Below are 27,533 nucleotides of genomic sequence, written 5' to 3'. Positions count from 1 at the left end.
CCTGGGGAGCTCCTGTACTTAGTACCAGGGTAGAAGAATTGTGAGATCCCATCCTTACTGTGGCCTATCTGTCAGAAAATCCTTTATCCACATGCAGATCTCCTGAAGTAATCCCAGGATCATTTTAAAAAACAACCTATTTGGTAGAATGGTATTAAAAGCAGAGCTATAATCCACAAACAACAGCCTCGCATAAGTTCCCTCTTGTTCTAAGTGGCTCAATACAGTATGGAGTACAATGGAGACAGCATCATCAGTAGATCTATTTCTCCTGTATGCAAATTGCCGTGGGTCCAAAGAAGGTGGAAGACTAGCCTTAATGTAATCCAGCACCAATCTCTCAAAACATTTCATAATAACAGATGTTAAAGCTACTGGTCTATAATCATTGAGAAATACCACAGCTGACTGCTTGGGGACTAGCACTATAATAGATGTCTTCAGGCAAGTGGGGACAGAACACTGCAACAATGATAGATTGAAAATATCTGTAAAAACTCCAGCTAATTCTGCAGCACAGCACCTAACAACTCGTCCCATGATTCCATCTGGTCCAGCTGCCTTTCAAACGTTAATATTCTGGAAAGTGCGTCTCACATCCGAAATCTGCAGTACTAGTTGAATAATAATAATAATAATAATAATAATAATAATTATTATTATTATTATTATTATTATTATTATTATTATTATTATTATTATTATTATTATTATTATTATTATTATTATTAAATTTATACCCCGCTTATCTGGTCCACATAGGCTTACATTTCAGTTTACGAAATGCTAATTGAACAACAGCACAAATGGAAGTCCAGTAAATACCAAAGTTAGGGAAGAAGGCAAGTGAACCCCTTGATGAATGCACCTCTCAAACAGTTAATGCAAGAATGACCAACTGGCAACCCAAAGTTTGCCTCTGAACCCTATATTGATTTTCCATTCCTTTTTTTCTTCCTACTGCAGGCTGTGTGGAAATTCTAAAAATATGTCTTCCTCATCTTCAAGATGGCAATGTGGCAATGTATTTTCTGCTGATATCCATGACAGCATTTATGAGAATGATTTTTGTGCAAACTCTGCAACTGCTCACAAATATAATTGCTGCAGCAATATTTTTTTTCCTACTTTGTTGCATGTCCTTCTGTGCTTGTCATGCACACTCTGCTTCTTAAAAGGGAAAATACTCAACTGTGCAAGGACATTTTGCACAAATTGTGAATACCCCAATGGCAGAAAAAGTACTCCATGTCTCATTCTCACACTGGAGGTGAAAAATCTCACAGAATTAACCAACTGTCAACAGTCTGTTTCAACCTGTCAAGGTAGGCTACCTCAACAGGAAGAAAGAATTTAGTGAGATTTCTGCACATCTCTTCTCCATATTCAGCTGAAAGCTGCTAGCCTAACCAGCCAGACTCCTTTCCTCAAGCAGCTACTCTTATAAGATGGCACCTGCAAGTACAGTCTACCAATCAGGCTGTCTTTTCTTCCATAAGACTTTGGGTTGTCAGAGAGGTGTCACCACTTCCCTTACTTGCCTATGGGGACCTTCAACAGTGCCTCCCACAACAAAAGCATAGGGTAGTGGTGGTATTATGACCCAAGGGGGGGAAATATAACGTTTCAAGCAGTTTAGTTTAGGTGCAGATGGCTACCCACATTATAAAACCAACATGATTTAATAGTTGGAGCGTTGGACAGGTACTGGAGAGATCATGGTTCAAATCTCTGAACAACTCATTCAATGACTTTGGGCTTGTAACTGTTTCTCAGACTGGTCTACCTCACAGGGTAGTTGTGAGGACAGAAACGGGGACAAAGCCTAGGTATCTCGATCGCAGTTCTTTGAAGGTAAGGTGGGATATAAATGTAACAGACAAACACATGAAGAACTCTCATTTAGGGGACCAGACAACAATCCACTGACACCAATCTTGCAACAGCTTTAAAAAATACATTTATTGTTCATGACCAGCAACAGAATATTTATGATCGTACATGACAGGATTATCATATTATTTGGGGGTGCTACACTATCATTAATCATTTCTGAAAAAGCTATCTCCCTAAGCAGGTATTTATTTTATAATGACCTAAAGGCAGAAATAAATTATTAAAATCAACATCAGTGCATAACTCTTTAGAATAATTAGAGCACGTTAATGGCAAACATTTTAGCACATTCTGTTTAACCTTCCAAAGCAACACAGAGAACATCAAATATTTATTATCCTCTTGAATGTATGTTTTTGCAAGTGTTAAATAAGCTTTATTCCTTGTTAAGCTTGCTTATATTTTTGTCAGTATTCTCTTGATCCAACCAGCCAGAGTCTCCATAGGTATATGAGAAATGGGTTTTAAAAGTCATATACCATTGTTTATTTTGTTTAATGGTGTTTTAACAGTTTTCTGGTTTCTATCTATACTTGTTTTAAGTCTTGTTGTGAGCCACTGTGAGACCTGGTTTTGGGAGAAAGGTAAAGTAGAATGCACATAAATAAATAAATAAATTCATCCCGCCTCTCTCCTCTTACCTCTCAGATCGATTCTTTCCTGATCCACCAGACTCTGACTTGTTTCTGCCTTTGTTGTCCAGATCCTCTGTGCTCTAATCCTGACTTACCAAGTCTATAGGTGTACTGAGGTTCATCTTCAGGTTCTGTTCATTCTGAAATCAAAAGTCACAGCTCTACACTGTATCCTGAAAATTAATATGCAAGCTAACATAGGATTTGATAATAATGAGTACACGTTATGAGTAAATGTTAATAAGCCATGCCACATTTTTATGGCTAAACATCTGTCATTAATAGAGCAGAATAAGAAATGGCTTTGTGATGGACCATCCCATTGACTGAGGATCAGAAAATTTCACCTTGACGTGGCCTTTTTAAAGAAAAACAACATTTAAGAAGTCTTGCATCAACGGAACAAAATAAAACGAACAAAGCACTATGACCAGCCACATAACAGTACTCAATTTTTATTTTTCTTAACAAATATATTTAATGGGGGGGAGGGGAAAGAAAATATCTAGAATGTTTATTTCCATGATGATCCCAGCATTAAGTGGTACTAATGGTACAATAAAGTTGTTATATGGTGTTAATATAACCTGAGTATTAAAAACGTAATGGATTCACTGTTTATGAACCATTAAGTTTTACTTCACCCCTCAAATAAACTTCATATCATTATTGGCCTATTAATACCTTTTCCCTCCTGTCTGTAATCCTTCAATCTATTGCTCCTACACAGGCATGCATGCACATGTGCGCATGCACACACACACCAATCATATAGCTAAGCATCTGAAGGCAGTAGGATGTGGTGTATAAAACAAGGTTGACACATTGGCATCTGGATATATTGTGCAGAAGTCCATTGCCAAAGTCCATTAAAAATTCTGTTTCTGTTAAGAATAACATTTAACATATATGGGTGCAGCACAGAACTCAGCCTATCAAAGTGAGAGAACAGGGTAGAGAACCTGCAGCACAGGCCTTAAAGCACATTAGAACAGGGAAGTTGCTGAAGACTGGTATCCTAATGTTAAACCATCTCACAGCCCATCAACACTGGCAGAATAGCTTGCTATTTGGGTCAGTTTTGGTGTTATTTGGTTGCTTAAGGCTTCCCACATGTCTTGACTTAGGGCAGGGGTCAGGGAACTTTTTTACCTTTTACTCCCTAAAAAAATTATAAACGCTGTTATTACTCCCTTGATTTGAAAGGAAGGATCTTGGTCACACCTGGCCAGTCGAGCGCTGCCACCGAAGCCTTGTCGCCTGGGCTGCCGCCGACACCTCCTTTGCCGCTGCCTGGTGGGGCCGCGCTCAGTCCTTGGCCCCATGGGACGGTTCCCTTTCTCTGTCGGTGGGCGGCTCCTAGGCGGCCATCGAAGAGCAGCAGGTGGCTCGCCCCCCCGGGGGCATTCAATGCCGCCTCCTGCTCTGGCACCGGCTCCAGCGGCTGCTCGCCGAGGCGGCCGCGGACCTCGCTGTCAAAGCGCCATGACAGCTCCTGCACGGAGGGTGAGAGGCTCCTCCAGGCCCTGCTGGCCAGCGTGGAGGCGCCGCCGAAGGAAGCCAGTGCTTTGGTTGCAGCTGGGCCAGAGAAGGGGGTGGGAAGAGGGCGATTGGGCTGCCAGGGACCCCCTTCTGGGCAGACGAGGAGGAGGACGAGGAGGAAAGGGGGTTAGGGTTGCGTCCTTATTACCCCAGGATTTTCATTTTTACCCCATTTGGGGTAATTGACCCCTGTTCCATGACCACTGACTTAGGGGGATCCATCTCCATTTTGACACAGTGGTAGATTACTTTTTTTTTTACACTGTGTTTCAGAGCACTCCTAATTAGCCTGTTCTGTAGCCCATGAGGATAGTCTGTATCAAAACAGAGCCGTGGGCAGTGTTATCTGAGGTGACAACCCTGTGATATATCTGATGGGTTATGACATTGAAAGGGACGACAGAGAACCTCTCCTCTTCTATTTTCAGCTACTCTACCATTTTACATTTTTGTACATATTTTCCTATTGATGCAACACTATTCCAGATAAACAAGATATACTAGCAATATTATGTATACCATGCTGGGTAGATTCATTGCTGTTTCACTGTGTCACTTATTTTATTTAACCAAAAAAGTCAAGTTGCCATAGTCTACTAAATAACGATCATGGCAAAAGGTGAGGAAGGGAGGGGGCAGGAAGGGAACAATTTGGGGCAATCCAAAGACCTTTCTGGATCCTTCTCATGGAAGAAAAAACATCAATCAGTGTGAATGAAATGATCGCTCAAGTGAGAGATAAAATAGATTGCCCTAAAGATAAGAACCTTTTAAGTATGAACCAGACCACTCCGACTTCCACCATCTTGATGTGCATTCAGTATCCTAGTCATAAGCTCTAAAATGCTCATTTTATTGGTTTTATACTGTGTCTTCCTCTGGGATGAAGATGTAGGGATGTAAAAACTTATAGCACCAGTCCACCTCACAATTACTATTATATGCTACTGCTAGGATAGAAAGGCATTTTGGGGGAATATCCCCATGGTAACCGTAATGTACATTCCATTTTTCACAATATTATTACCATGAAGAAAAAGGATATCCTCTTATGCTCACTACCATTCACAAAATGACACCAAGTAAGGGAAAACCCCAGAAGCTGACTCCTTTTTTTCCATCAGTTAACCACTTCTCACCCAAACACAAAGCAATTGTCAGGGCTGTTTTTCGACAAGTGTGACTGGTAGGGCACAAAAGAGGGTATCCTGCAGATCTTGGCTGTTCCTATTGGTGTCATCAACATGCAGGTGGCCCTTTGCTAAGTAAAGCTTGGCATCTTTTTTCTTGCTAGCAACATGGGCCTTATATTATGCAGCAATATCAAGCCATTTCCTGGCATTTTGAATCATGGATCCAGATGCACGATATCCCACATTCATATACTGGAGGTTTTTTAATTCTCCTGCTTTTAAAAATTTGAAGTCTATTTATTTATGTATGTATGTATGTATTTATTTATTTATTTATTTATTTATTTATTTATTTATTTATTTATTTATTTATTTATTTATTTATTTATTTATATACATGCACACTACCTACAAATGCCAACAGAAACGTCCCTCATGTAGAATCACCCAGTGCTAGAAGATGAGCACATTATCTGTATTATGGTTGCTGGTAGAGCTTTAATGCACACTTGATGATTCCTGACAAGAGCAGTGAATATTATTATAATATTTTAATATTTTAAATTTCAATTATATACCAATAATTAAAAAATAATTTGCAATAACTAAGATATTAATAATTTGTTACAATTTACTCAGTGTTTGGGGTAGGATTGGAGGTTCATACTCAGCCTTACCTCTCAGGTAGTGCTTTGGAAACAATCCCTCTTTGTGCAGGAAAGACTGTGTTGGGGAGCTTAGGTGAGGAAGGTACAGGGGATTCGTCTCACTATGCAGAGGCCACTGGAAGCCCCCTGTGCTGCTGGCCGGCCATTGTCCTCCTTTGCTTTGTTAGGTCAGGGAAATAGTGACTCAACAGGCAATACACCAAAATGAAAAAAGGTGCTGTCTTCTTGCCCTTGTGCATGCAGTCTTTCTTAATAGGAAGTTAGCCAAAGATGCCTTGATTGCTCAATGGCTCTTAGCCTGCAGTGGGCAACCAGAGAGACTGAATCCTTTGGAGGATTGCACCACAAACAGCAATAAAGAAGGGATGTGGTAAGTGGTATTGTGATTTCCTGTAGATAGGCAATTCAGCCAGAAGTGTTGTTGCTTAGTCATTAAGTCGTGTCTGACTCTTAGTGACCCCATGGACCAGAGCACGCCAGGCCCTGCTGTCTTCCACTGCCTCCCGGAGTTGTGTCAAATTCATGTTGGTAGCTTCGGTGACACTGTCCAACCATCTCAGCCTCTGTTGTCCCCTTCTCCTCACATTTTCCCAATATCAGGGTCAGCTAGAAGTAACCCCTACCATTTGGGGCAATGAAAGTGAGTATCTCTACATCAAATAGTTACAGCAGTTTGATTCACTTTAACAAGGATGTCCACATCCTATGGAATCCTGGGATTTATAGCTTGGTGATATATTTGGAATTCTGTGCTAGAAATCGCTAGTGTAATCGCCTGAACCACAGCAAAGAATTCTAAATATCTCATCAAATTATAGACCCCAGAACTATGTAGAGTGCTGTCTTGGTTCTTACTCTGTTGCCAAGTCTATTGTCACTGTGTAATGTAGCCAGGGCTGACCTTAGAGGTGGGCAAACTGGGTGATCACCCAGGGTGTTTAGCTGAGGGGGCATGAACCTCAGCTCAAATGGATGTGAACCAAAGCTCCTAGGCACCAAAAAGGTGAAGAAGAAAACAGGGGGTCTCTCTCACAATCTTTCTCTCTCTCTATTTTAATGCGCTGTTCACAAAGAGATAAGGAACATATTGTCAGCAAGGGTTCATTCTCCACAGCTGCCATGTTTGCAAAATCAGCATACAAATGGAACCTATTGTTTCACTCACCAAACAAAAGCACACTGATCTGCAACTTGTAAAGTGGTGAAGGACATACAAGCACAATAGCACATTCTTTACTGTTTAAATTAGTTCTGACTCAAACAGCTAGAATCAGAAGCTTCCTCATCTCATCTCTTTTGGCCTCAGAATACCTGGATAAATAAACATTCTTGATCTGGACTCATCCGGGCTGGCTTGACCATTGAAGAAATAATAAAGTGATGACCTCAGCAATCAGTCTGGGGGTTTTGTGGTATACAATTATGAGCTATTTGTTCTAGATTTATACAATCTGAAGAGAAACCAGAGTATAGAAATACTGTACCTCAGTTAAGGTAAGATGTAGCATTCACGGCCATCTTACTAATGCCATTCAAACCCAAGAAGGAGTCAAACAAGGCTGCCTTCTGGCTCCACTTTTGTTTAACTTTTACATTGACTCTATGGTGGACCAGTTAAAAATATTGACTTTCATCCCCCTGAAATCGCAGGGAGGCATATAACAACATTACTGTATGCCAATGATGCAGCTGTCATCTCTAGGACCCCAACTGGTCTTAGAAGAGCTTTGCGAATGTTGTCTATATATTGTGAGCAGGAAGATCTGATAATTAATTTTCAAAAAACAAAAATCATGTCTTTTGCCAAAAGGCCAATAATGTGAACATGGATGATAAATCAGCATAGAATTGATCAGATCCACCAATTTAAATATTTAGATTGGAAAACAACACCTAAATAACGGCTCTAGGAAAGCACACAGTGATTATGTGGCATTAAATGCCCACAGAAGTTCTGCTGCAATATTACAATTTATGAGAACAAAGGGGGGGCATTACATTCCCTCGGGCATTAAATTGTTCCATGCAAAAGCAGTAGCCCAACTACTGTATGGCTCCCAATTGGGCCCCTTCCCAAATATTGCAACCCTAGAATGTGTGCAATCAAAATTCCTGAGGGCAATGTCAGGAGTCGCCAGAGATGTCACCAATGTAAAACTAAGATTGGAAACTGGTCAAATTAAAATCGAAGCCAGGATATGGATTGCAGTTCTCATGTACTGGCTCAGGCTGTCTTATCTCCCTATTGGTCTTGCACCATTGATCCTGCAAGACACCTTAAAGTCAACATTGATTCAGTTAATTGAACAAAAAATAGCCTTTTTGGGTCTCTCTAGGTTGACTCTGTTAACCATGGGAATGGAACAGGCAAAGAAAATAATCAAGCAGCATATTGAGGACATTGAGAGACAAAATGATTTAAGCAGTGCCCCAGAATTCTACCTTAGGGAGGACAATCTATACAAGGTCACAGCAGCACCTTGTTTTGCCCAGTTGGAGCAGCCCAGGCAAAGAAGGGTGTTTACTCTGGCCCAGCTTAATGTACTACCTTCAGCAGTGCAGGAAGGACGGTATAAAAAGATCCCCTGGGCAGAGTGCCTTTGCCCGTGTGGAATGGAGCAGACAGAAACAATTGAACACGTCCTGTTGCAGTGCACGTTTTACAAGGATGTACGTGAAGAACTTGTCTCCCCTCTGATTGGCCAATTTCCCAGTTGTACAGAGCAACAATGTATGCAGGTGCTGCTGTCTGACTCCAACCCCATTCTTACACAGGGTTGCCAAATTTTTCACTTCTCCAATGGGCATTAGAAAAAGGACCCTAAAGGTGGATGAGCCTCTGTAGTTAGAGCATGGTTTGCTAGAAATTCTGGAATTGCTTTAGGGGAGATGTTTTGATGCTGTCGTTATTTACCTCAGAACCGAATATTTGCATTTGATCCCAATATTTTTGTATACCTCTGGATATTTATATATTTCAATGTTCTATTTGTGGCTGGTCTTTGACTGTAATAAAGTTTTATCTATCTATCTATCTATCTATCTATCTATCTATCTATCTATCTATCTATCTATCTATCTATCTATCTATCTATCTATCTATCTATCTATCTGTCTGTCTGTCTGTCTGTCTGTCTGTCTGTCTGTCTGTCTGTCTGTCTGTCTGTCTGTCTGTCTGTCTTTGTTCTAGATTTTGTTACTGCTAGAGATGGTAGGTAAAACCTGCTTGTGGGATCTCCTGTCACTTGTGCCAGAATAACTGGACTGCTTTGATGTATTATGTGTCATGGGTTGGGTAGTTATAGGGTGCTATGTGCTGTTCTGCCTCAGGGAGAAAATGTCTTAGATTGGTGCTGGGACACTTACGTCTGCCATTCAGCAATATGTAGGGTCCTAGACAGTTGGACAGGGAAGAATGGGCCAGATGCGATAGGACACTGCAATCCCTTATCTGTTTCAACCTTCTTTCACTGTGACTTGGTTCACCGATTGTTTGGGCTTCTGCTGCCTTGTGATCCAAGCGTAAGGTTAACTCAAGATTTTTACTGTCTGAGAACAAGCAGAAAGCAGTGGCACTTCCATATCAATCGCACCCTATAGATAATGTTTTTCTAGTATAAGTCAAACCATGATGGTGGTGATTGTTACAGGAGGGTCCCATACAGGTCTTCTTGCAGGGATTCTTGAAATGAGGCCTTCATGACAGGGTCTCAGTACCATCTTTTGAAAGATTTGATAGATTTGTCCCATTCTTTCTCTTTCTTCCATCTTTTGGCAAGACCTGTGCTCCAGAGAACAGAAATCCCTGTATATTTTACTAGCCAAAATCTTGTTCTGTACGTTCTGTCTATGAAGGGCAATGACACTGTGTAACAGTCAAGAGCCCTCTCTTCTTCTTCTTCTTCTTCTTCTTCTTCTTCTTTTTTTCTTTTTTTTTTTGGCCTTCATTTTTGCATTCCATGAACATGGAATGGGGGGCAGTGGGTTGGTACGAGCTGCTCACCTTGTCTGGGTGGTGGAAATAGGCATATGTATGGCGTTTGTGGCCAAAAGAAGAGGCATCTGGACAACCTTAAGTGACTGCTACTCATCTATAATGAGGAGAAGGGGCTCCTTCACGAATGAGGAAATGATTCAGACTAGATCCTTTCTCACTGATGTGCCAAATTTGTGCTTTGGTTTGCAGGGAGCGAATTTAAAAATAAAAATATATCACTTCCTGCATAAAAAAATGTTCTCCAACCTCTCATTTAATTCTTATAATAAGAGTTATATTCCATATCAAAAGAGGGAGGGCGGGAGGGAGGGAACGTGTTTGTACAAATTAAGGTGGTGAACTAAACAGTAATATATAATCTTAGAATTACAGAGCTGGAAGGGATCCTATGGATCATCTAATCTAGTCCCTGTGGAAAAGGCACAATGGGGAATGAAACTCCCAGCCTCTGGCTCTACACCCAGATAACTAAACCACTGGGCTACCCAAAAGTTCTAGACAAACATGAAGTTGAAAAAAAAAGTTTTCATTAGACAATACTGTTATATCACTAAACAGTGATCCCAGATTTACTGTCTGGGAGCAGAAACAGACATTAGAGATAGCCCATGAGTGGAAGAAGGAAATCCTTAACTAATGTGCGCATCTATCATGGCAGTAGCTTCTCTCCCCTCCAGGATTATGCAGATTGGCTTGCTCTGTGTGATCCTGGTCTTCAGGATTTAAGCATAGGATCCCTTTTGAAATCTAATTTCACAAACAGACTGCCTAGCCTCTTTGCAATGTTAATGTGTATTTGGCTCTAATTATGAACTGTCTCTTTCTGGCCTCAGAATACTACAGTATGTCAGAATGGGCTGAGGAAAAGGGGTATCATAGTAATTTATTTCATACATAACTAACAAATGTGAAATCTTTTTGAAAAATAAAAATACTGCTGTTCATAACATCTGCATTTGCAGGTACAAAACACTGGAAAGTTTCCGGTTTGTGTCTCTTTGAAATATAGCTGACTAATGCCAAATTGGTAAATCAGTTATTACCAGTTGTTAAAGCTTATCTGAATCCTTGTGATGTAAGCTTATCAACTACTATCTGCTTGAGATTCTGAATGGCTTGATATCCTTTTATGTGTCAACAACATAAACATAATACAATTTGGGTGTCACAAGACAAAATGATAAATAGATAGGGTTTAAAAAAACCCAAAAATGCCTAGTTTTGCTGGATCATGAAGAAGGTTCGAAGCCAAGATTTTATAAAAGCACTTTGTAAAACCCCTGTTTTTTTTTAACTTGTGGGATATTGATGCTGTTAATGGTGAAGTTAAGGAAAAAGAATTGTCCATTTAAAAATAGTCAAAATATTGTGTTTTTTTCAACTGCTATGGATTGCTCAGTGAGTTCAGTACCTAGCTGTAGAGCCAACAGCTAGGAATCTGATTCCCCATATACCTCCTGGGACAAGACCCAGCCTGTATGGCCTTGGGCAAACTGCATCGTCCCAGAACACCACCAGAAGAAGGGAATAGTATACCCATTTTGTGTACTAGTTCTCTAGAAAACCTTTAAAAGGGTCACTACAGGTCAGAATTGACTTGTTGGCACAAAATTATTATTACCTTTTCTCATATGATATGCAGAGAATAAACATTCTGTAGGCACGATATCTAATTAATTATTTTAAAAGTGATTGGCATGGGGACTTTCTCATTCAGCATTGGTCATGTGTGATTTTTTTTTTCAGTAGTGTCATCCTTTCAGTAGAGGTAAAACTGATCCTCAAAACTATAAAAAAAACTTCACTTTTTTCTAAGTTAGGGAGGATGCCTTCTGAAGTACCACATGGCAATCCACATCTCAAAACTTTATCAATTCTGTGTCCAGCGCTGTCATAGAAGTGTCAAAATGGTGTATATTTTATAGCTTTATTTGTGAGGTACTGCTGGCTCTGCATTGAAGTTTTGAAAGGAGCCCAAGAAAGGAAGAGAGGAAAGTGCTGAGAAGAAACCCTGACAAAATTAAACAAAACCCCATTTAAGCTGCAGGCAGCATCACACTGAGAAAGGCTATGTGAATTGAAAGCCTGGCTGTGCCTGAAAAGCCATTCCATTTTCTCTGGATATATTTTCTGTTCAGGAAAAAAGCAGCCATGGAGAGAAAAGGTGGGAGGGAGATAGGTACACAAACAATTTAGATGTAAAAGGTAATACAGGGTGGACTCGAGTGGCATGCAAACAGCAGAATAGGATCAAACTGTGGTTTTCCACAAGCAGTAATGCTCTTGAGATTTCTCCATGCAACTATAGGAATGACGGCCGTGTGTGTGTGTGTGTGTGTGTGTGTGTGTGTGTGTGTGTGTAGAGACAATTTCTACCCAGAGGTATAGACAAAGAAGATAAGCTCCCTCAGGAGCCTAGCATGATAAGTAGCCACAGCCAGAAATGCTGTGATCAGTCAGAAAGGCAGAAGAGTTATTAGCTTAGCCCTGAACCTCCTACTTAATGTGGGACCAGTGGTGATAGCTAACAGACCCAGGCTAAGGTGACAAGCTTTGGACCTGCTCGAGGAAATCCAATTGAAAAGCAGCCAAGAGGAACAACGAGTTAGAAACAGATGTTCCAGCTAGGAGGATGTGCACACATTTAAACAGAACATTGCTTTTCTTTAAAGAAAAAAAAAAAAAAGGAAATTCTAAATATAGGATTTCATCGCTTCCTGTCGCCCTGTTATTCTCAACTACTGTTATCCTTGGCGAGGGGAGGGACGCTAGGTAAAGGCAGCAGGGGGTAGCATCTTTCTAATTTTCAAATACAGTTTAAATCATCTAGTGACCACCTTTCCTGAACCAAGAATTTTAAAACAGCCGCAAGGTTTCCGAGCCATCCCCAAACATAATTGCAGTGCTTTGCACATCAGCAGGCACACACGATCATACACATACACACGTATATGGCATTTTATGAGGAGGGGGGAGATTTCCACCTTAAAAAAAGTATTCCCCCCCCCCCCGATTACAGGGATGGGGAATGTTATTTCAGTTGTTCACAACTACTGTCAACACATATCTAACTGCTATTAAAGAAAGAAAGAAAAGAGGATTGATAAAAGGAATTAATTACACTTTGAAAGGAACAATAACAGACACAAGAAAAGAACTGCTTCTGCCCTAGGTAAGTCCTTTGCGCAGCTCTATATTCTATACCATTTCCAAAAGCACATATACTGTATGTCTGACAAAGATGTTAATATCCAGCACATAACATGTATTGGGCTATATTCTCTTTTGGATGGATTTCCATAATTCTCATTAACATTAATGGGAGTTATATATGCACCCCAGGAGGGCAGAGTGGTCCCACTGTGTTGATTTTTACAACAAATTCACTATTCTCAACACAGTATATCCGGAACATATTTTGAGCTGATCCTGTTTGCAAATGCTACATTCCAAATGAATTTATCTGCAGCTGTGCACTCGAGAATAAAATAAAGAGCATCAGGAAATAAAGCATACTAATAAGTATGGGCATTGTATCTGACTAATTATAGCAGTTATTAATTGTGGAATTCCTCAAGAGTAGCTACACATTTCTGTCAGCATATTTGCTTGCTGTGTCTCAATCTGACACACAATTTGGGAGGAAGAGTAATGCATATTTTTTCTCTTTAATTCAGGTATCTTTCGGTCGAAAATGAGAAAGAAACAAAAATGAGTGTACTGAAATAGAAATATGAGAGAATGCTGACAGAAGCCAGGTAATCTTAAGAACAAAATCAGCACATTGAGTGTGAAACTACCCACAGACATCATTTTTATGAAGCATTTAGACTATTGAAATTTGCAATAGAAACACAAGTAGTCATGGGTCAGCCAGTGTGGTACGGTAAGGCAATATGGCTCACTCTTCATTTCGAGATGTTCAATACAAACTTGCAAGGTGGTCCCACCACATGTAAAAACCCACATGCCCCCATCTGCACGATCCAATCCTATACACAAAAATCCAAAGGTAAGACATACCTTTATCTCTTTGGCTTTTTGCTTTTTAAAAAAAATATTTTTATTGCATAACATGACTACCTTCATTTTTGCAATCCTGTATATACACCACACACACACACACACACACACACACACACACACACATATACATATATACATATATATCCTGAGAAACCTATATGTGGGACAGGAAGCAACAGTTAGAACTGGATATGGAAACACTGATTGGTTCAAAATTGGGAAAGGAGTATGACAAGGCTGTATATTGTCCCCCTGCTTATTTAACATATATGCAGAATACATCATGCGAAAGGCCGGACTGGAGGAATCCCAAACCGGAATTAAGATTGCCGGAAGAAATATCAACAACCTCCAATATGCAGATGATACCACTCTGATGGCAGAAAGTGAGGAGGAAATAAGGAACCTTGTAATGAGGGTGAAAGAGGAGAGTGCAAAAAAACGGTCTGAAGCTCAACATAAAAAAAAAAACCAAGATCATGGCCACTGGTCCCATCACCTCCTGGCAAATAGAAGGGAAAGATATGGAGGCAATGACAGATTTCACTTTCTTGGGCTCCATGATCACTGCAGAGGGTGACAGCAGCACCGAAATTAAAAGATGCCTGCTTCTTGGGAGGAAAGCGATGACAAACCTCGCTAGCATCTTAAAAAGCAGAGACATCACCTTGCCAACAAAAGTCCGAATAGTCAAAGCTATGGTTTTCCCTGTAGTGATGTACGGAAGTGAGAGCTGGACCATAAAGAAAGCTGACTGCTGAAGAATTGATGCTTTTGAATTGTGGTGTTGGAGGAGAATCTTGAGAGTCACCTGGACTGCAAGGAGAACAAACCTATCCATTCTGAAGGAAATCAAGCCTGAGTGTTCACTGGAAGGACAGATCCTGAAGCTGGGGCGCCAATACTTTGGCCATCTCATGAGAAGAGAAGATTCCCTGGAAACGACCCTGATATTGGGAAAGTGTGAAGGCAAGAGGAGAAGGAGACAACGGAGGATGAGATGGTTGGACAGTGTCATTGAAGCGACCAACATGAATTTGACCCAACTCCTGGAGGCAGTGGAAGACAGGAGGGCCTGGCATGCTCTGGTCCATGGGGTCAAGAAGAGTTGGACATGACTAAACAACTAAACAACAACATATACATCACAAGTATTTACTCACATGTATTAAGTGTTTAAGTAGATCCTACCAGCCATTGGCTTCTACTGTCCCTAGGACTCGTATCCCTCATCGTTGTGATGCTTTGTTCCTCCCTTCTTCTTATATACTTGGAGCTCTAGGATTGCTGCTTCTTAAGAGTGTATGATGCTAAAAAGTGCAGACTTTGCTGTATCTCAACCAATAAGTCCCACTTCAAATGTCAAAGCACATTCTCGCTTGTTTTGTTTGTTGTCATTGTTGTTGTTGTTTAGCTCCGCCATTTCTTCAAGTTGGTTCCAACAATTGTTCCCAATCTTGACAATAGGTGCCCTATACAGGAAACGTGTTTCTATACATAGGGAATAATCTACAACTTAGCCTCAGCTTTTTTCCATGTGGTAACTGGGTTGCTGTCAAGGCCACAAAACTCTGGATGTTTGGATCCTGATAAAATACACCTTTCCATTCTGAAGGAAATCAAGCCTGAGTGCTCACTGGAAGGACAGATCCTGAAGCCGGGGCTCCAACACTTTGGCCAACTCATGAGAAGAGAAGACTCCCTGGAAAAGCCCCTGATGCTGGGAAAGTGTGAAGGCAAGAGGAGAAGGGGATGACAGAGGACGAGATGGCTGGACAGTGTCATTGAAGCGACCAACATGAATTTGACCCAACCCCAGGAGGCAGTGGAAGACAGGAGGGCCTGGCGTGCTCTGGTCCATGGGGTCATGAAGAATCAGACATGACTTCACAACTAAACAACAATAAAATACACCTTCACCCGCCCCCCCCCAATCAAGGGACCTTAGAAGCTCCTCCTTGCTCCAAGAGTGTTTGTCCATCTAGGTCACGACTGTTTGCACCAACTGGCAGTAATGGTACCGACCCAAGCAGGAATCTTCCAACAGGTAGGGATGCTATAGGTGGAATATGCTACCATGGTACCAATCTAATCCCATATGCCAAAGCAAGTGCTTTGCCTGAGTAACACACAGCCCTTTCTAAATTGACATTTTGAAGCTCTCAGATTAAAGGTGCAGGATGACCACAGCTGAAAAACAACAGGGAGGAAAAGATGTAATTACCCTTGTCTAGAAATGCTGCTTCTCTTCTCTTCTGTAGCCTCAAACGGCTTCAGAGCTCCATTACTCACATCCACGTATAATGTATTCACCAACAATGCGACAAATAATTTATATAACAATCGGGGGGGGGGGGAATTAAAGATGTTTCAAGTTTAAAAGAAACATTCACACTTAATTGCTTCACCGACAAATCTGAACAAAGCTGATTTAGAAGATCAGTGACTCAGTCTGCTGGTGTTTTCTTCTTAAGGTACATTTAAAAATTAAAGTCAGTCCAGGAGGCTCCAGTTTTCATGTAAGAAGGACGCTGGAGTGGCTGGGAGTTTAACCTTTTCCTTTTGCACAGTTTTCCTGATCTAAATTGGACACACACACACACACACACACACACACACACACACACACACACACACACACACACACACACACACACACACACACACACACACACACACACACACACAGCTGCTGTACAAAGGAATGCACTGTTGGTGCTCATAATGATAGTTGCCATAGTCACGTTCCCAAAAAGAGTTTGAAACCACAGGCAGTTCTATTTATGGTGTGTGTGTGTGATAGAGAGAGAGAGAGAGAGAGAGAGACTGAAAAGCAATACTAAATAGCATTTATTTATTGTTCATTTATTTCTTATATTATTTAATTCTTATATTTATATACCACCACCTTATTAGTGCAAAGCATTATCCTGGGCAGTTTGCCACAAATAATAAAGCACAGCAACAAATTAATTACATAAAGCCAATCAACAGAGAAAATCAGATGCAACAAAAGGCACCATATCCCATTTCTTATCCTCAGCATAGGTTAATAGTTAATCTGTCAGATTTACCCTGGATAGATCTGAGATCCTGTGTAAAAGGTGAGAGATACAGCATTGGACCCCCCCCCCCAGCAGCATAATCCCTGATGAGAACATTCAAAGTTGCCACATTTGTAGAATGAGCATACAAATGGAGCCTATTGTTTGCTCCCAAGGATCAATCACTTTTTTTAAAAAAAAAAAAAAGGCAAGCTACAAATTAGCCTTGCAAAACTGCAAGACACTAGAGAATGATCACAATCCTTTACTGCTTATGGCCATTCTGCTTCTAACTGCCCAGCTCCTCTGCTTCTGCCTTCAAGGTCCACAAACCTGTTCTATAGGTTTTCATCTTCAGCAGGAACTTCCTTTGTTTGTTTTTGTTTGTTTTCATTTTGGTAAAGCTGTGTGTATTATCTGCCATCAAGTCATACCTAACCTATGGCAACCCTAGTAGGGTTTTCAAAGTACTGTGTGTGAGATATTTGAGGAGCAGCTTTATCAATGCCAGTCCCCTGTGAGTTTCCACAGTCAAGTGGGGATAGGACTCCAGGCCCCTGGGCTCCGAGTCCATCACTTTGTGCACTGCACCACACAAGCAGTCAAAACCGCCCACTGAAAAATAAGTCCACCCCCAAATACTTCGTATCAGAACAGGGATATTCAGATAAATATATTGTTGGTGGGAAAATTTAGCTCCTTGCCCCAAGTACTGTGGGAATTGTGGCTAAACTTTGAGTGAATAGGAAAACTTTAGAAGATATTAGATGACATCATCATCTCTGCTAACAAAATTAAAATAACAACAACCAAAATTAGATGACATGTTGACCCAAGAAGGAGTTCTTATCCACTGGAGTTCTTATCCACTACAGTATTCTTTATAAAGTTGGAAAAGACTTATCAGATTACTCATTGTATTGCTTGTTGCTTTTTTTTCCTTACTAAAATATATCCTTACGGTTGCTAAAAGAATGCAAAAAAGTTGAAATTTTCCTCTAAAATTTCTTTTTGTCTCAGTTTACTGTCATGAGCAGACAGTAAATGTTTTTGGTTGTTGTTGGTTTTTTGGGCTCTTTGGCCATTTTCTGAAGATTGTTCTTATTTATTTATTTAATTTATATGCCGCCCACACTACCCAAAGGTCTTCCTGAGGTTTCGCCAGTCTCTGTGGCTGGCATCTTCAGAGGACTGGAGTAGGAACTCTGACAGAAGCCTTCGTGAATACAGTGAATGTTTTTATTTAAATAAATTCATTCCTACTCATTATATTTTAAATGCGGATTTCTTCCACTCTCATAACTTGAACAATGTCATTACAAGGAACTTTGGGATCTTCCAGGTGTACTCTTTGTTTGGCCTGTACAGCTCACGTTACTGATATTTTTCTGCAACATCCTGAAGTTGTTCCTCTTAATCCCTTTTCAAATTGCTTCTCCAGAAATGGGGTTTTCTTTGTCCTATTGGTTAATTCCCTGCCTATTCCATTTTAGCGCTGGGAGTGTTTTCTGATAATTATTTCATGACAAGTAAAATGATGAGTATGTCTCCTTTCTTCCCCTCCTCACATCTCCATTCTGGGGAGGCATGGGAATAATAACCCTTGTTTGTCTATCCAAACTACATGGCAGCTTTAGCTAAACACCCAAGGCAGCGGCAAGCCAAATTGAAGGGCCCAAGAATGGAAGATAAATATAACAGAAATAGCACTAGAATGCAAATAGATAGCAAAAGATAAGGGTGGATCCACCTACTCATAATCAATGCAAATAATGACAAGAAATAAAGTAAAGAGCCTCGTGGCGCAGTGGTTAAAACGCTGTACTGCAACTAAAACTGTGCTCACGACCTGGGGTTCAAATCCCAGGTAGCTGGCTCAAGGTTGACTCAGCCTTCCATCCTTCCGAGGTCGGTAAAATGAGTACCCAGCTTGCTGGGGGGGCAATGTGTAGCCTGTATAATGAAATTGTAAACCGCCCGGAGAGTGCTTGTAGCACTATGGGGCGGTATATAAGTCCAAAAATAAATAAATAAATAAATAAATAAATAAATAAATCCTTGACCATTAAAGCAAAAGCAAAGTGTGCTGCTTATATACCACCCCATAATGCTTCAAGCACTCTCTGGGCGGTTTACAAGTTAATTATGCAGGCTACACATTCCCCCCCCCGCCCACTGAGCTGGGTACTCATTTTACCGACCTCGGAAGGATGGAAGGCTGAGTCAACCTTGAGCCGGTTACCTGGGATTGAACCCCAGGTCGTGAGCACAGTTTTGGCTGAAGTACAGCAGTTTGACCCCTGCGCCATGAGGCTCTTCAAAGATTAAAGAAAGGAAGAGTGGGAAAACACCTTCTGGGAGCAACTGGGAGCAAGCAGAACTAGCAAATTGTGAGTAGATTCCTAGATTAGTAGGTCACTACAGCAAGGGTAGTTTTAGAGGTTGATGATTGAACAAACTGGATCTTTTGGAGGAACAAATAATATCAGCACCAGGAAGATTCATAATTTTGTGTGAGAGAGCAAGCTGAAATGACAAAAAGGGGAGGTGATGTTAATAGAAGAGTGAGGCAAAAGGAACTGGGGGAAAGTGGAAAACTGGGAGGATACATGGTTTATGAGATGAGTTTAATTAGGTAGTTGGTTCCTTTCCACACTTGTGCATGGCACAAGTATGGAAGGAAGGAAGAAACATAATATTCCCTCCAGATAATACTTTCCCTCCAGATAATACTTAATCTTTTTTCTTTGTTTGTTTGTTTCTTTTCTTTTTTTCTCTCCTTTCCTTGAATTTTTTTTAAATATTGCCATCTTGAAAAATATGTTTAGCGTTTATTGTTGGCTGTTTATTGCGGTGGTTTATAATATATTGGTTTGTTATATGTATTTTTAATCATGTTTTATATGCTTGGAAGCCACCTAGAGTGCTCATTCTGAGCAGATAGGCAGGGTATAAATTAAATAAATAAATAAATATTCTGCATAATTCCAACATAAATCAAAAAGAGGAACTGCCAGGAACAATAAACAACCATACCACAGTAAACAACCATGATCTATTAAGCTGTTCCATGAAAACAATTATTGGAAGCATATACAGCATAACATCTCTTCTGGAAGGGTTGCATGTTGCTTCCAAACTTCCAGGTTCTGCATGAACAATTATGCTGCTCATTTCAGAACAAAGATATGTTTGGGTGGTAGTGACTATGGGTCACCCAGTGGACCTATCTCCAAGCCATCACACCTCCAAGCCACCTACTCTCAAAATAATAGACTGTCTAGAGCCTATATACCCAACATGTGTACACCCAACAATGCTCCCTGTACGTATATGCAATCAAGTGACCTGGAAAACTAGTGATACCGGACTAGTATCATTTGTAAGCATAGATGTCATGCATACAGAAAATCAGAGAAAGAGGCAGCGAATTCAGTCTCTAACTAACTGCAGAATATCTACACAGAGGTACTGGAGAAACATTAACTTATGGATCCAGCCTTAGAATCTTAGAGTGGTTATCTAAGTACATTTCCCTCTTTGTAAAGGAATCATATCCGCATTTCTTTGGGATAGGAAAGGTGATAGAAGTCCTAGTTTTAGCTAAATAGGTTGTAGATGTGAGGAACTATGGATGCTTCTTTCATCTTCGGAGAACAAAGGCAGGATCCTGGAGGGACAAGAGAGAGGCATGAGAAGGAAATAACTGCCAGTAGCAAACCAGGTCAGCACAGGTCAAAGCAGGTAAAGGACAGTTTAAGAAACCTGAGGAGGTCCTCTCTCTCTGCTCTTCCCCATGTAAAGACTTGCATCTTCTCAAGTGCAAGCTGAATTGCACCCGGTCACTTCCAGTAGAACTCACTCAGATATTCATTTGTACCAAAAGAAAAGGCAAGTAAAGGGTTTCAATCTGATGCATTTTTGCAGAGGTTATGGCCAGACTGTGACCTTGGATCAGTTTTATCTCATTTTCAGTTTCCCAAAAGAGAATAATGGGATGTACCAATTATTCTGGGATTAGAGATCCATAGTCTACCTCTTGGAACTACATTTTCCAGGGATCCTTGGAAGAGGGGAACAACTTACACTAATTTACACTTTATGAATGTACCTCCAGGACTCAGAAATTTTATTTTAGAAATTGTAGCTTTCGGAACCCACATAGTTATAATGTCTGGTGGGATTTGGGGGCTTCTAGTCCCAAAAATAATTTTTCCAAACTCTGATTACACACTATGGCCTTGAAAGAGCTGGGCTGTAACTTTTTCAATGCCTGGAAGAAATTTTAGCTCCATGGCAGGGCACATGTTTTGCATCCAGAGGGTCCCAAATCAAATTCTCAACATCTCAGGTAGGAAAAAAAGGTATGGCTGAAAGCTGGAGAGCCACTGCCAGTCACTATCTATGATAGTGGGATAGATGGTCCAACAGTCGGGTTATGGTTGCTAGCCCAGTAGCATTCCACACCCCAAGATTACCGGACCCAAATATGAGAAGGAAGAGATTGGCATATCATAGACGCTCATGGTGGAATGGGAAGGGAGGAATTCAGATATGTTGGCCTGGAATCCAGATAAAACCCAATAAATCCAGTAAAATTATAACTCAGAGCTGGGTGAAGGAGGGAGAACGACATCCTTAGTGGCTAATCTGGCAGCAAAATGCACCCAATAATTGTAGTGGTTGCTGCCAGTCCTGCTAAGGTTCACGTTCCGCGGGCCCTTTTTTTTTTAACAGCACACTCGACATGGAGGAAGTATTTTTCCAGGCCCCGCCCTGCTGGCGATGCTTGTGAGAAACCTCATTGCTAGGCCATAGGGAGATCTTCTCTCCCAAAGCTCTGCAATGCTGCTGGCCAGAGCTTGTGCAATTCCTATGACAAATAACAGAGGTATAGCTCCATTGCCTCACAACTGCAGCTGCACAAAAGATAACGTAGCTCTTTTTGTAGTGCAACTGTAGCTTTTTCATTAATTTTATATTTATGGGTGTGTGGCCTCATTAAATATGGAAGATATCCCTTATTTCTAGTGCTGACTCATGCTGTTTTCTGTTCTGTACTAGAGGCCAGTGGCTTGTAGCATTCAGATTTTTAACTAACGAGAAACCATTTTAATCATTTTTTTAAAATGATGTAGTTTTTTAAAAAAAAATGAGTGTGTGTGTTTTAAATATTGCAATTGAAATAGAAACAAACTAATTTTGGTGTGTCTTTTGACCAAACCATAATTAGTTTTAGAATGTAATTTTCTAAACTCTGCTTTCCTTGAAAAGACTAGCCCTTTCCATGTTACAGGACTCAAAAAGGAAAGTCAGTTATTTAAGGAGAACCAGTTGATATTTGCCTATCAACATATCCTAAGGAACTAGCATTTTTACATGTTCTCCAAATTATTAAATCAAATGCTTTGGCTTTTTAAGGTATATGCCACGCTACATGTGGAAGAAAATACAAATGTAAATCTCTTGCAAATGATTGGTGTGTATAAAGTACATAGTTGATTGACACACACTTTCACTTAATGAGGGTAATTACAAAGAACAACAATTCAAAACCACATCTGTTCAATGTAACCGTCTTGTAGTGCCATGCAGCATACATTGAGAGCTATCAGAAATGCCAGTTTTGCCACAAATCATGCACAAGCACACTTGTAAGACAAGAAACAGATTAATAAGCATCAACACTTTCCCATAAACACTTGTTGAGGAGAATAAAAGCTGTTTCTCGCTGAAGAAAATTATCCCAAAGTGGACACTTTCTCTTGGAGCAGCCAGGAAAGGGTGGGGGAATAACAGGAAGGACAGAAGTCCATGAAAGGAAACTTATAAAGAATATTTCTTTCAAAAAGGGCACTAAATATTGAAAAGCCAACATCTGTGTCTCACACAAACAAGCATGACATTCTCTGTATTATTCTGTACTTTATTATTGCTACATGCCCTCAACTTGCCTCTGAGTTATGGTCACCCTGTGAATGAGTTGTTGCCAAAATGACCTGTTCTCAATTGCTGAGCTCAGCTCTTGTACACTCAACCCGGTGGTTTCTTTTAGGGAGTCAGTCTATCTTGTTTTTAGTCTTCCTATTTTCCTGCTGCCTTCAATTTTTCCTAGCATTATTGTCATTTCCTGTTAATCTTGCCTTCTCATAACAGCTTTTAGTTTCATCTTTTTTGTCTCCAGTGATAGTTCAGGGTGGATTTGCTCTAGGAACCACCTGTCCGTCTTTCTGGCCATCCAGGGTAATTGCAAAGCTGTCCTCCAGCATCATATTTCCAGCGAATCTATTTTTTCCTGTCAGCTTTCTTTACTGCCCAGCCTTCACACCCATACTGTACATAGAGAGAAAAAATACAACAATATTTACAATAAACAGATTGTTGGCTTCACAGAACTCTACTTCATTTTTTCCCATAGACCAAATTTTCCAACAACATTTGGTTCTTCTTTGTTTCCTACTTTTGCATTCCAGTCGTCTATGATTATAAACATGTCTTGTTTTGGTGTGTGATCAATTTCCTCTTGGATGCTTATATATAAGCTTTCAATTTCTTCTTCAGCATCTGTAGTTGGCGCATAGACTCAGATGATGGTTATGGTGATACGTTTTCCCCGGAGTCTGGAAGATATTATTCAGTCAGACCTTGTGTTATTACCTGTTACTGCCTATATTACATCTTGCCCCTGTATTAGAGCCACTGCATTTCTTTCTAGTTTGTCATTTCCAGAATATAACACTTTATACTTGTCTTACTGAAAAGATCCCTTTAGTTCATTGACACCACACACTGCAATATTTATATGTTCCATTTCTTGCTTAACAGTTTGCTTTGATTCATACTTCTCATGTTCCATGTTCCAGTTGTACATGCTGTACAGCATTGGACTCTTCTTTCACATCAGCCACTAGACATCCTTTCAGCTTTAATCAAGTTGTGGCATTAAAAATAGTGCTATTTGTCCTCTGCTCTTCCCTAGTAGCTGATTGGGTGCTTTCCAACCAATGCTGGAAAATGATGGGAGTCTCATCTTCCAGCTGTATCTCTTGTTTTATTTTGGGCTGTCTCATCATAATGTTATCATGATAAGAAAAGATCATCAGAAATTTACCACTACCACCTTCTGTGCAATACTAACAAAAATTAGCTTGAGTGTCACCACTGTTGTGTCCTCTGCCAGTGTCACCTACAGCTATTACTGCTGCTGCCTGGTATGCTGCCCCCATCACCCTTGGAACTATCCATTCTCTACTGCTGATGTGACTGTTACCCTTGAAGAGAGTGGACACATCTTAGTCTGGTGTCTCAGCTTTAACCATTCTGCCTTGGGTGACCCTGCCAGGCTTGTAATGGAATCTGGCCTCCTGACGGCATGGCTCTCACCTTCATTGACGCACTCAAACCCCTTCACCACATGAAGGTGTTCGTCCAAGAAGGGGTATTCTGCAGTAACTTGAACTAAAAACTGACTTTGACGGATCTGATGGGTGACATTTTTTAATGTCTTGGGATTAAACTACATTTTGCACAGAATAGTTTCTGCCGATGCCCAGCTTCTGAATAATAAAAAGCAGCCATAATGGTTACAGAGAAAGGTTCAGTACACAGTGCTTCTTGGCGGCTATTTCTGCTGTCAAAATCCTCCGCCTTGCTGTTTTTCTCAGTGTAGAAAAGAGTGGCACAGAATTCCATACAATGGGTTTATACATGTGCCACAGTATGTCATGATTTGTTGGCTAAATCATTAATTGTACAGCAGCCAACAATAAAAATTGTGTTTTGCCTTTTACATCTCTGCTTTCTTTCATCTTTGTTAACTTATAATTTAGGATGCACATCCAGGCACTTTTGGATGTAGCAAAAGTCGTAGAATCATAGAATCATAGAAAATTGAAGTTGGAAGGGGCCTACAAGGCCATCAAGTCCAACCCCCTGCTCAATGCAGGAATACAATCAAAGCATATCTGACAGGTGATTATCTAAGTTTTTCTAGAATGCCCCCAGTGTTGGCTTGCCTCCATGATTTCAGCAAGCCAGTGATTATGAGTCAATAACAAACTGAGTTCTGATTGTGGTTTGTGGCTGATTAACAAACCATGGCATGTTAGCAAAGTGGATTTGTCCATCACAATCAAGCAGGTTTTACCAAAACCAGACTATAGCTAGCTCTGACATGCAAACTTATCAATGGGAAATTTGGCCCCAAAGCTGCAAATAGACAATTTTCTGTTCAAAATGATTAAGACAGATTTTAAAGGGTTCACTATTCAAGGTGTCTCATACTTTTGCTTTTAGTCAACAGAGCATCTGGGTTTTAAACTGTCTGTAAAACTTAAAAGCTATACAGCAGCAGTCTTCTATGCTCTTACTGGGGAGTAATACAAGATGAACTCAGTGCAACTTAATTCTAAGTAAACATGCACACAATTGTGCTGTACATCTGTTAAAAAATACAAATGTATTTTTCCATCTGGTTTCAACAAATAGGAAACATGAGATAATATTCAAACAAACAGACAGTAGAAACAAAGAAATCATAAATAATATTATGAGCTTTCTTAACCATATCCAGAGTATAGGTGCTTTTATTCAAATGCTGTTTAACATTCAGGGTCATGTTTTTAATAGCAAAGGGGCATGGAATTATAGCCAGTCAGTCATATGATCTCAGACAAGTCATTAATGTAACATGACTTTGTTTGCTTTTATATGACAGAAGACATTACAAGACATGGCTGACACATGGTATTATAGCTGAATAAATAAATAGCTTGATTTTGAAACACAAAGGTCCTTAGATATGTTTTGTAAAGAACAGTTCTTTTTTAAATTTTTCTTTAAAGCCTAAGATTTATTCACTTGTTTGATGCAGAAATAGTTTTCCATCAAACGTGTCTAGCACAGCTACAACTGACTAAAGTAGGGTTTGTCATATATAAGTGTTAGCATACGGTATGGAAAAACTAACAGGCAATCTTCCTCAAGATACACACACACTTTCGGATGCTGCCCCTTACACAGCACTATAAATCTGTATTGATAGATGGAGCACTGAACCTCATTCAGACTGAATCAAGTTGGGAATGAATTGTATCATTTGATGAAAATCGTAGGGCACAATACAGCCAAAACAAAGCTGTGGAGGGCAACTTCCATTAATTTTCATGGAAGAGAATTCTCATTAACATCAGAGGGACTTCAAAGTGGCAGGCCTTGAATGGGTCAAGTCCTTAATTTTACATTATTCAAAGACCAGAATCTAACCTTTTCCGTGCCAGAACCCAGAAATGTTAACTGCCTCTTCTTCTTCTCCTTCTTTTCCCCTTTGGTGTTTGTTTTGTTTGCTTGTTGCTTTGAAGAAACTTCAAAACTCTCTTCTAGATAATAATCTGGATCAAGTCCTTCCACCCTAAATCTCAAATTCCTTCATTTCAAAAGTGCTAGTTCTAACATATAAAGTTTTAAATGGCTTAGGTGCAAGCTATATCAAGGACTGTGTCTATGAGCCTACTCAAGTGTTGACATCATCAGGAGAGGCCTTCCTCTCAGTCCCATCACCTTCACAGGTGTGTTTGGTGTAGAGATGGGCATGAACCACAGTTCTTTGGTTTGGCTCACTTTGGCATCGCACCCACACAGGTGTTCCACGAGTGCTACGACTCCCCTCTCCTGTCTCCCTTGAGCACTTGGCCCATTCCCCAAGTGATTTCGTTTCCTGTCTTTTTGTGTGGCATCTGTTTGATCCTTTTTAGTATTTGTATATTTACTGTTTTTAGCTTTAAACATTGTCTTTTAATGATGGAAGATGTCTCGGGTCTTCTTTAAGGAGAAATTTGGGATAAAAAATATTTTAAATAAGTAAAACAAATAAATCAATGGCAAGTGCGGAAGTGTTTCCAAATGCATGGTTAGTCAGCAAACACCCCTATACAGTCAGAGATGACATCACCAGGACAGGCGTCATGAACAAAACTAAGCATCCGGCTGAACTGAGCTGTCATCCTTTTGCACCAATGACAGCTTCCATAGGTGAAACAGCCACCACCAATCAACTGCTTCTAAACTTTTACACCAAACTGTTTTTCCCCCCCGTTCAAGCAGTTCACACATGCAGCTGCAAAGTTATTAGTGCATTTTTTTAAGCAATATAATATATTACATTACATGGGAGAGCCATTAGAACCAGCAGCTGTCTTTTGGACCTCCATCTTGTACTAAAGCACTCCGATAGAACATGATCCTCTGGGCCCTCACACCCTCTGTTCGCTGTTCCTGCAGGGAAGAATGGCTGCCAGCAATATTCTTACCCCTACCACATATGTATGCCCGAAGCAAATTTCCAAAGAACCAGCTGTTTCGGGGTTATCTTGGCATCTGATTAAATGATTTGCCAAAAAAAGAAGAAGAAGAAGAAGAAGAAGAATTCCAGAGGGGAAGAGGTACTTTAAAGGCTGCCGGAGAGTGGTGATAGGGTTGGAGGAAGAGTGAAGAGGCACAGCTGTGACAGCTGAAAGCAGAATAAACCACCGCTGATCTGTTTCCCTGCTTATCACAACACCCATTAATCAATTCCAATCTCAGCAGGCCTACCA

The 27,533-nt window shown here is 40.4% G+C and overlaps 1 long non-coding RNA gene across 1 annotated transcript; it reads left to right on the top strand.

The window, feature by feature from the left end:
• Window positions 1-5,382: 5,382 nt before the first annotated feature.
• On the top strand, window positions 5,383-13,763 carry LOC144588826 (uncharacterized). The gene is made up of 2 exons (XR_013544544.1): window positions 5,383-13,043; window positions 13,549-13,763. It is a non-coding gene; the product is annotated as an uncharacterized LOC144588826 (long non-coding RNA).
• The last annotated feature ends 13,770 nt before the right edge of the window (window positions 13,764-27,533 follow it).

This window comes from Pogona vitticeps, chromosome 4 (genome assembly GCF_051106095.1).
Source record: "Pogona vitticeps strain Pit_001003342236 chromosome 4, PviZW2.1, whole genome shotgun sequence".
Classification (NCBI taxonomy): Eukaryota; Metazoa; Chordata; class Lepidosauria; order Squamata; family Agamidae; genus Pogona; species Pogona vitticeps.
This window is presented reverse-complemented; position numbering and strand designations above follow the sequence as displayed.